Source organism: Photinus pyralis, unplaced genomic scaffold, assembly GCF_008802855.1.
Source record: "Photinus pyralis isolate 1611_PpyrPB1 unplaced genomic scaffold, Ppyr1.3 Ppyr1.4_LG1, whole genome shotgun sequence".
In the NCBI taxonomy this organism is placed as follows: Eukaryota; Metazoa; Arthropoda; class Insecta; order Coleoptera; family Lampyridae; genus Photinus; species Photinus pyralis.
In genome coordinates this window covers 42,190,815-42,198,945 of record NW_022170249.1, presented here as the reverse complement: position 1 = coordinate 42,198,945, position 8,131 = coordinate 42,190,815, and the positions used below count along the sequence as shown (strand labels likewise).

The window sequence follows — 8,131 nt, the reverse complement described above, 5'->3', positions numbered from 1 at the left end:
TATACACAAATAATAAACCCATATAATAAACTATATTTTAATGTTTATTATCTATTTGCTCTTGGATATATTTAAATATCTAAGATCATATTTAATACAATATCATTATTATAGTGAGAATAATTTTGATTAGACATATTTATATTGTACAGTGTGTGTCAAGGTTTGTTTGATTTAATAATAGCTTCTCGTACTGATTACAATATAATTTTTACTATATGATTTTAACAATCCATTTTTCTCCGTGCAGTGTACGCTATACTATTTTACTTGTTTCACATTTTTAACTAATTACAATTCTTGGACACATCTCTTTTTTGCCCTGACCAATTCAATCACTGTTTATATGGGATTTAGGTACAAATAATTGACAAATATCTCCTATATATTTTCTGATTTTGAATGAAGGTCGTTGAATAAAACGAAGCCCTAAAAAGTATACGCTAGGGCCGGCTAGAGACCGAAGAATCTTATTTTCTTTTTAATATCCATTCACGAAAACGGTCGATTTGATATTTTGTTGTCGGTTTTAAGACATAAAACTGCTTAGTTGCGCGTATTTTACGATCTACCCTTGTTTTTGTGGTTGCTCGATGTAAATAATAAAAACGTAAACTTGTTGCTGATTCAATAAAGCCTATTTTTCGTATAGCATTTTTTATAAGCCAACTTTATCTCGAATTTCTCGAAGAATTTTCTCTAGTGGCATGCAAAATAATGTAATAACAAAATTCCTGCTTATTGACGAGTTGTGGGTTCGTAAATATCGTAATGTCAAGCTCTCGCACTAGTTTTTTTAAAATAAATACTTCATTTTTGGGACTCCATACATTGAAAAATTTACTATTGATGAAGATATAGGTTTAATAATCAATTGTACGCCAATAAAATAAAATAAAGCTGTCGAAGGCTTCCTGGATTAAAAAAAATTACAGTTATTAGTTATTAAATCAGTAAGGTCAGGGACGGTTTATGCAAACAATTGGAATTCGTTCTATTTTAGTGGATTTTCCTGAAAAAAATTTACAAAAAAACAGTAGAAATAAATTTCAATACTAAAATAATTTGAAAGAGCTTTTCAATGATGTGCCACTCATGAAAATGTTGTCATTTAAATTTTTTAATGGGGTTTTACGGATCGGATCTAAACGTAATCACTTAGTATAACAACAAACCCCAGTAGAATGCAAAACGAAGTTATTGATTTGATGGGTTTGGGTACTTCGCCTATGCGATTTTTGGTCAGATAATTACTTTGCTATAAACTGTACGTTGAATGTGGTGGCGATGCGTCTCTTTCAATTTAAATTAAAGTGAAGAAACAAGTTCCTAGAAATTAAAGCTTGCAAGAGTTAATTTCAAAAGAACTTCGGATGATTATAAAAGTTGTCCTTTATGAACTGAATTCAAGGCGAAACTCGGATTATAGTTGGGCATAATTGTTGACAATGATATCTTTTAATTACGTTCCTAGTACAGGGTGCGGCAAGGAAACTTGCTGATTTGAAAGGTCAATAAAAGAAAAAGTATTTCACATATTGATTTAATTCTTTTTTAACGTATTGTACAAATCCTGAATTTTTCTTTTAATTCGTTTTAAAAATGACATCAGGAAAATGGCGGCCCTCATTAGCGATACACTGATCGACCCGCGTATGGAAGTTTCGCTCCACTCTTTCGAGCATATCGACGGGAATATTGGCGATGGCTTGGCGAATGTTGTCCTTCAGGTGTTGCAGGGTCCGTGGTTTGTCATTGTAAACACTGAATTTGAGATATCCCCATAGAAAAAAATCTCAACATTTTCTGGGGTTCTGGCAGTCCGTCGACCTCCAGGCCCTTTTTTTACCACACTGCCACTTTGCCTGAATTCACGCACCCACGAAACGATTGATTGCCGGCCAGGAAGGGGACCCGCGGGATGAATATTAAATTGAGTTCGGAAGGCACGTTGGGTGGCGATCACCGAAAGGCCGTTGGAAAAGTAGGCCTCGATGGCGAACGCACGCTCCACCTTTGTCCAACGCATGATGACTACTGACTTAAGCTGTCACAAAAATTCAGGGCGCCCTCTTTCGAATGGGGCTCTCCCTATCCTTTTCTGACCACGCGTCGCTCATTGGCGCCACATTCAGATCAGCAAGTTTCCCTGCCGCACCCTGTAGTTTGCTCAGTGACTGGTAATCTTTATTTAAACGTTTCTTGAACTATATGATGTAATGTTCTAGTATCAAAATAAGAGATATTCTTAATTAATTCTGCAAGTCTAGAAATGCAGAAATCGATCCAGTTTCAGTAATAGTTTGTGCATTTGGATTGAAATGTCTCAGTTTTCGCTTTTCCTCACCTGCTTCCGTTCCCTCATTACAAATGTCTGGAATAATCCGAAAAAGAAATTTTTCAGGGTAAGCCCGTCGTGTATGTCCGAAATTCGTGGACTTTGTGAAGTCTCTTCTTCCTTAAAAGCGTTAAATGGACCATGCCCTTATTTTTATATTCACTCATTACATTATTTTCTCGAGTGCTTTGAGTGGAAATCGTTAATAAACCCAAAAGATATTCGTTTAACAACAATAGCGTTATACTTCACATAAAATCTCATCGTAGCAAGGGATTCTGGCCCGTTATCGGTTTTTAGTCTATTTATACGAGAGAAAAACGGACGACGATTTCCATCGGGAATTGAAAACTGACTAAGGAATAACGCAATAAAGGTAACCCGATGTACAAAGACGAAAATAAGGTTACGCTAAAAGCGGACCTCTACTAAATGTTGACCACGAACATCCATCAAAGTTCGTTGCTTACGTGTATAAGGGGTTTTTTGACTGATAAAGATTGATGAGTTTGCACAATTCCTTTCCGCGTTGCGTTGTTTAGTCCAGGTTTGACGAAAAGCCGCACTCTCAAAATAAACTACCTTTTTTTCCGGCGCTGCCGTAAGCCGTATTTCCTTTTCCTGCAACATTCTACGGTAATTTGTAGCTGTCTTTGTTACATCTTTAAGAAGCTAATAAACAGTGGTATGTAGTGGTGTTGAATTTAAATTACGGATTTAAAGTTGTGAGTTTCGTTGTTTTATTCTAATTATCCTTCCGCACTGTATTATGCAATTAGGGCCGATTGTTTTACCGTTTTGTAAATTTATCATATAAAAACGATGCATTCATATGAAATGCTGGGACAAATTATAGCAATGGTTAACATATCTGATTTGAACTGGTGTGTGGGTGTAGAGCATTTTTTCACCAAAACTGCTGTATAAAAATGAGTATAGCTGTGTGCTACATTTTTTTGGGAAGCATATATGTAGTCCTTTCACCCAGGAACCAATTTGTTTTGGATCAAATAGCTTCTGACCTCTTAAAAGATTAGATTGTTATGCTTAGGGGATGATCATAAACCGAGGGAGGGTGTAAATAACTCGTTCTTGATCTTAAGTTTAGTTTTGTTTAATGAACTTTGTTGTGGCATTATTATCATTATCCCAGAATTATATCTTCTTTGAAAAACATTTGTGAAAATTGCTCATCTTTCTGATTGGTGTCAGGAGCCACTGTTTAGTAGCTCTTCTTCCAGCCTAGCAAACTGGTTCTGGAGGATCTTGATGAGGGAATCATTCCCTGCTTGCCCACGGTTTTTATTGCACTCCAAGTACACTTGCAACATACCAGTTGATTGATTGAAATCCATTAAAAAAATGAAGCCAGCAACCACACTCAAGCGTAATGAACCTAAAGGATTTGTAAACTCCCAATACTTCATCGCCCACGGCTGCTAACTCGGTTAACTTTTCCACAGAGAAACATCAGCGACTTGCTTCTTTTTGGCAATTAAAGGATTCGACTACTCTACTAATTATATTACGAGCTTCAGAGTGAACAAATTTTCTCTCCAAACTCATGATTTATGGCTTCTGAAACAAGGTGAGGTGAGGTACAGTTTTACATCTAAAATCACTAAGCGAATTACATACCTTATATCGTAAATCCAAGCTATGTGCGTGTTGAAAAAGACGAGTTTGTATACAACTGGAGACGGAAAACTTACAATAAAAAAAAAACAAGCAGCAAAGTGTAAACTAAAATAACGTGTATAACTGTCAAAATATTAGCACGGAATTGACGAAATGCTTTTCGCATAAGACACAGTTCTTTCTTACTTGTAAAGTTGGAAGTGTGAAGAATTTGATATTTCTTTGACGTCGGCTTTTTCTGTGTCTGAGAAATCAAAGAATTATGCACAGGAACTCTCGCTATGTGGTAGGCTTTAACTTCAATCCAGTTGCTAAAATCCAATATAGATGGTACACCGGTCAGGAAGAGGCCCATGAAATTCTCACATTCATTGGGAACAATGACGTCGTAAATTAACAACAATTGAACAAGCTCACGATCCTTCCCTTGTAAACTACTGTTTAGTCTAGTTGTATTTTCTGAAGATGTATATTGAAACTCGTCGTAGTTCTTTTATATTCTACCTTGAAAACCAGCCAGTCACAGCATTAACATTATTCGTTTCATTACTTTCGCCAAATAACACACTGCTTCTCAGCCTCTATTTTAATTTATATGTTTCTTTCTACGTTCTACAGCTACTTCATTTATACAAGTAAGTCAGATTAGGGTGTGTTTTGATCTACGTATTTTTGTGCTATTCTCCAATTTTGCCATCCTTCAAGTTTATCCTTGGATTCGAGTGAATTTAAATATTCCGATTGTATATGCATTCCCTTTTTTGGGGAGAATAGAATGCGTACACCAAATCAATAGCGAGAGACTTGAATACCACGCTTTATCCTTTGATACGTTTGTATGAACAACCAAATTAAAAACCAAGTTAAAAGAATATTAAATTTTTGATTAAGTTTGTCCCCCCAACTTTTTCCTATTGACTATTGATTGACATATCCAGTCGTATTGCAAAATGTTAGTAATATTAGCTGTTATAATTAGCAATTAGTCCTGAAAACTAATAGTTTTAATTTTGTTACAGGTGAGTGATTCGCTCAATTCCTACCCTACCCTAAGTTTGTTCCTAGGTAAGTTTAAACAATTATATAGCGTGATTAGGTACTGGAAAAAATGATCTACGATTATTTAAACAATAAGTGCATCGTAAATCAAGTAGATAATTTGTTTCATTTGGTATGATAACATTTAACCTTAACGTTGAAAATATTGCATTGTGTCTACTGTAGTGTAAAATCAAAGTTTATCAGTTGCTGATAGCTGAGTTGGTAGAGCTGTGGACTTATAGTTGATATCCGAAACCAATATTCATAGGTCGCTGGTTCAAATCCGGTTCGAAGGATTTGTCTATTTTTTTTAATGAAATTATCTTAAAATCGCTCTTTACCCATTCACATCCCACTATCTACCAACCTTCGATAGCTCAGTTGGTAGAGCGGTGGACTGTAGTTGATTTCCCAAGCCGATATCCATAGGTCGCTGGTTCAAATCCGGCTCGAAGGATTATCTTTTGTCATTTAAATGAAATTGTCTTGAAATCCCTCTTGACTCACTCAAATCCCATTATTCACCAACCTTCGATAGCTCAGTTGGTAGAGCGGTGGACTGTAGTTGATTTCCCATGCCGATATCCATAGGTCGCTGGTTCAAATCGAAGGATTATCTCAGTTGGTAGAGCGGTGGACTGTAGTTGATTTTCCATTGTCTTGCCGATATCTTCGATAGCTAGGTCGCTGGTTCAATAGGTCGCGGCTCGAAGGATTATCTTTTGTCATTTAAATGAAATTGTCTTGAAATCCCTCTTGACTCACTCAAATCCCATTATTCACCAACCTTCGATAGCTCAGTTGGTAGAGCGGTGGACTGTAGTTGATTTCCCATGCCGATATCCATAGGTCGCTGGTTCAAATCCGGCTCGAAGGATTATCTTTTGTCATTTAAATGAAATTGCCTTGAAATCCCTCTTGACTCACTCAAATCCCATTATTCACCAACCTTCGATAGCTCAGTTGGTAGAGCGGTGGACTGTAGTTGATTTCCTAAGCCGATATCCATAGGTCGCTGGTTCAAATCCGGCTCGAAGGATTATCTATTTTTATTTAAATGAAATTGTCTTGAAATCGCTCTTGATTCACTCAAATCCGATCATCCACCAACCTTCGATAGCTCAGTTGGTAGAGCGGTGGACTGTAGTTGATTTCCCAAGCCGATATCCATAGGTCGCTGGTTCAAATCCGGCTCGAAGGATTATCTATTTTTATTTAAATGAAATTGTCTTGAAATCGCTCTTGATTCACTCAAATCCGATCATCCACCAACCTTCGATAGCTCAGTTGGTAGAGCGGTGGACTGTAGTTGATTTCCGAAGCCGATATCCATAGGTCGCTGGTTCAAATCCGGTTCGAAGGAATGTCTATTTTTATCCAAGATTTATTTTTATTCAAAATACACCGTATATATACAAAATACACCTAATACAACGAAATTAATTGTAAGATTTTTTCTATGGAGCGATTAGAGATCATAAATTCGGCAAATTATTTTACAATAAAATTTATATTTCTCTGTATGTTTAAAACATGCCTTTCATATGACTAACTTTAAGCCTCATGTTGCTTTGGCGAAGTATAATTAGGAAACTTGGAGACTGGTTATTTTTCGATTAATTCACAGGAGGGTCTCTTGTAGGGCAGTAGTTCAAATTAATTTGCAAAGACTGAAGACTGTTTACATTTTGTAGAGTTGATCGATTGCATAATTAGCAACAAGCCGAAAGCTATAAACTTGTTTCTCGCAAATTTCTTGTCGAGATAACCCATTTAATCTTAATTTCGTAACGTATTACATTGTTCGAAAATTAACTGTAATTGAGATTAATTGCCGGGAAATTTAATTTCGCGTTATTATATCGCATTCTATTATTTAATAATTAATTGAAATTGTTTCACTTGTGTGCTTAGAGACAGCCCTCATTAGAGTAACAAATTAGTCAGTTTTGCTTTAATTAACATTATAGAAATGATTTACTGGTTTGCCATTCACTATTTTACACATATTGTCATTAACATTGGCGTTGTTTTTGAATAAATACCTTCGATAGCTCAGATGGTACAGCGGTGGACTGTAGATGGTGAACTGATGATTGAAATCCATAGGTCGCTGGTACAAATCCAGCAAAAACTTTCCCAGATGGGCCTACAAAAATAGAGTAAGAGTTCAAGGAGCGTAAAAGTTTATTTTCTGTTAAGCCAAAGCAACTACAGTGAGTTTTTTTAAATGCGAACATAGGAGTTTGCATGCAATGTAATTTCCCTATGTTCGATTTTAAAAAAAACACATCAATCTATGAGATGTGCGCGGTTCACATCCCAAATCGCGCAATTTGTGTGACTATGAACAGCAACTCTATAGTCTTTATGATGAAGAGCACTCGGTAAGATTTTTTTAAAGAAGCCATGTGAGGCCATAGCAACTTTAGGATACATTTTTCTTAAACTTACGATAACTTGACTCACAGGCCACGCACTGACACCACAACTCATTGTGAACCAACCTTCAATTATTTGTAGGTCATGTGCACCTGGTATTCTACTAATTTGATCTATTCAATACATAAATGAAGAAAATAAGAAAATAAATACCGGAAACAATTACAATAAATGTTCGAAGTGTCCTCCTCGACATTCTAAGCAATAACCTAACCGATTTCGTAATTAACTTGGACGGCGGTATTTTTAAAATGTGACAGCTGCCAATTGTGTCTACTATTCATTTGAACTACTCAATAGATAGTGTTTTTTTAAAAATCGAACATAGGGAAATTACATTGTATGCAAACTCCTATGTTCGCATTTAAAAAAAACTCACTGTATATTCAAACTAATTAATATGACAGCCAGATGTTTATTTATTTTAAAAAGCCGCTTTGCATAAAACTATGCGCCCTTCAGAAGGGATTTTGTCATTTAAAAGTAGATACAGGGAAAAACAATACTCATAAATCCCCATGTCTTCTTGTCAATAAATATCACTGTATTTATAATTTTAATGTTCGTAATTGGAATATTTAATATAGGCGAAAGTCATTAAAAAATTAAATGTACATTTGTTTATAGCAGAACGATCATGTTATCCTTAATAAAACTCCTAAAATAAAGGAA

The 8,131-nt window shown here is 35.7% G+C and overlaps 3 non-coding genes across 3 annotated transcripts; all 3 read left to right on the top strand.

Moving 5' to 3' along the window:
* Positions 1 to 5,383: 5,383 nt before the first annotated feature.
* Positions 5,384 to 5,474, top strand: Trnay-gua. The gene is given in 2 exon segments: positions 5,384 to 5,420; positions 5,439 to 5,474. It is a non-coding gene; the product is annotated as a tRNA-Tyr (tRNA).
* A 491-nt stretch (positions 5,475 to 5,965) lies between these two features.
* Trnay-gua lies at positions 5,966 to 6,056 on the top strand. Its single transcript is given in 2 exon segments — positions 5,966 to 6,002; positions 6,021 to 6,056. It is a non-coding gene; the product is annotated as a tRNA-Tyr (tRNA).
* Positions 6,057 to 6,127: 71 nt separating this feature from the next.
* On the top strand, positions 6,128 to 6,218 carry Trnay-gua. The gene is given in 2 exon segments: positions 6,128 to 6,164; positions 6,183 to 6,218. It is a non-coding gene; the product is annotated as a tRNA-Tyr (tRNA).
* The last annotated feature ends 1,913 nt before the right edge of the window (positions 6,219 to 8,131 follow it).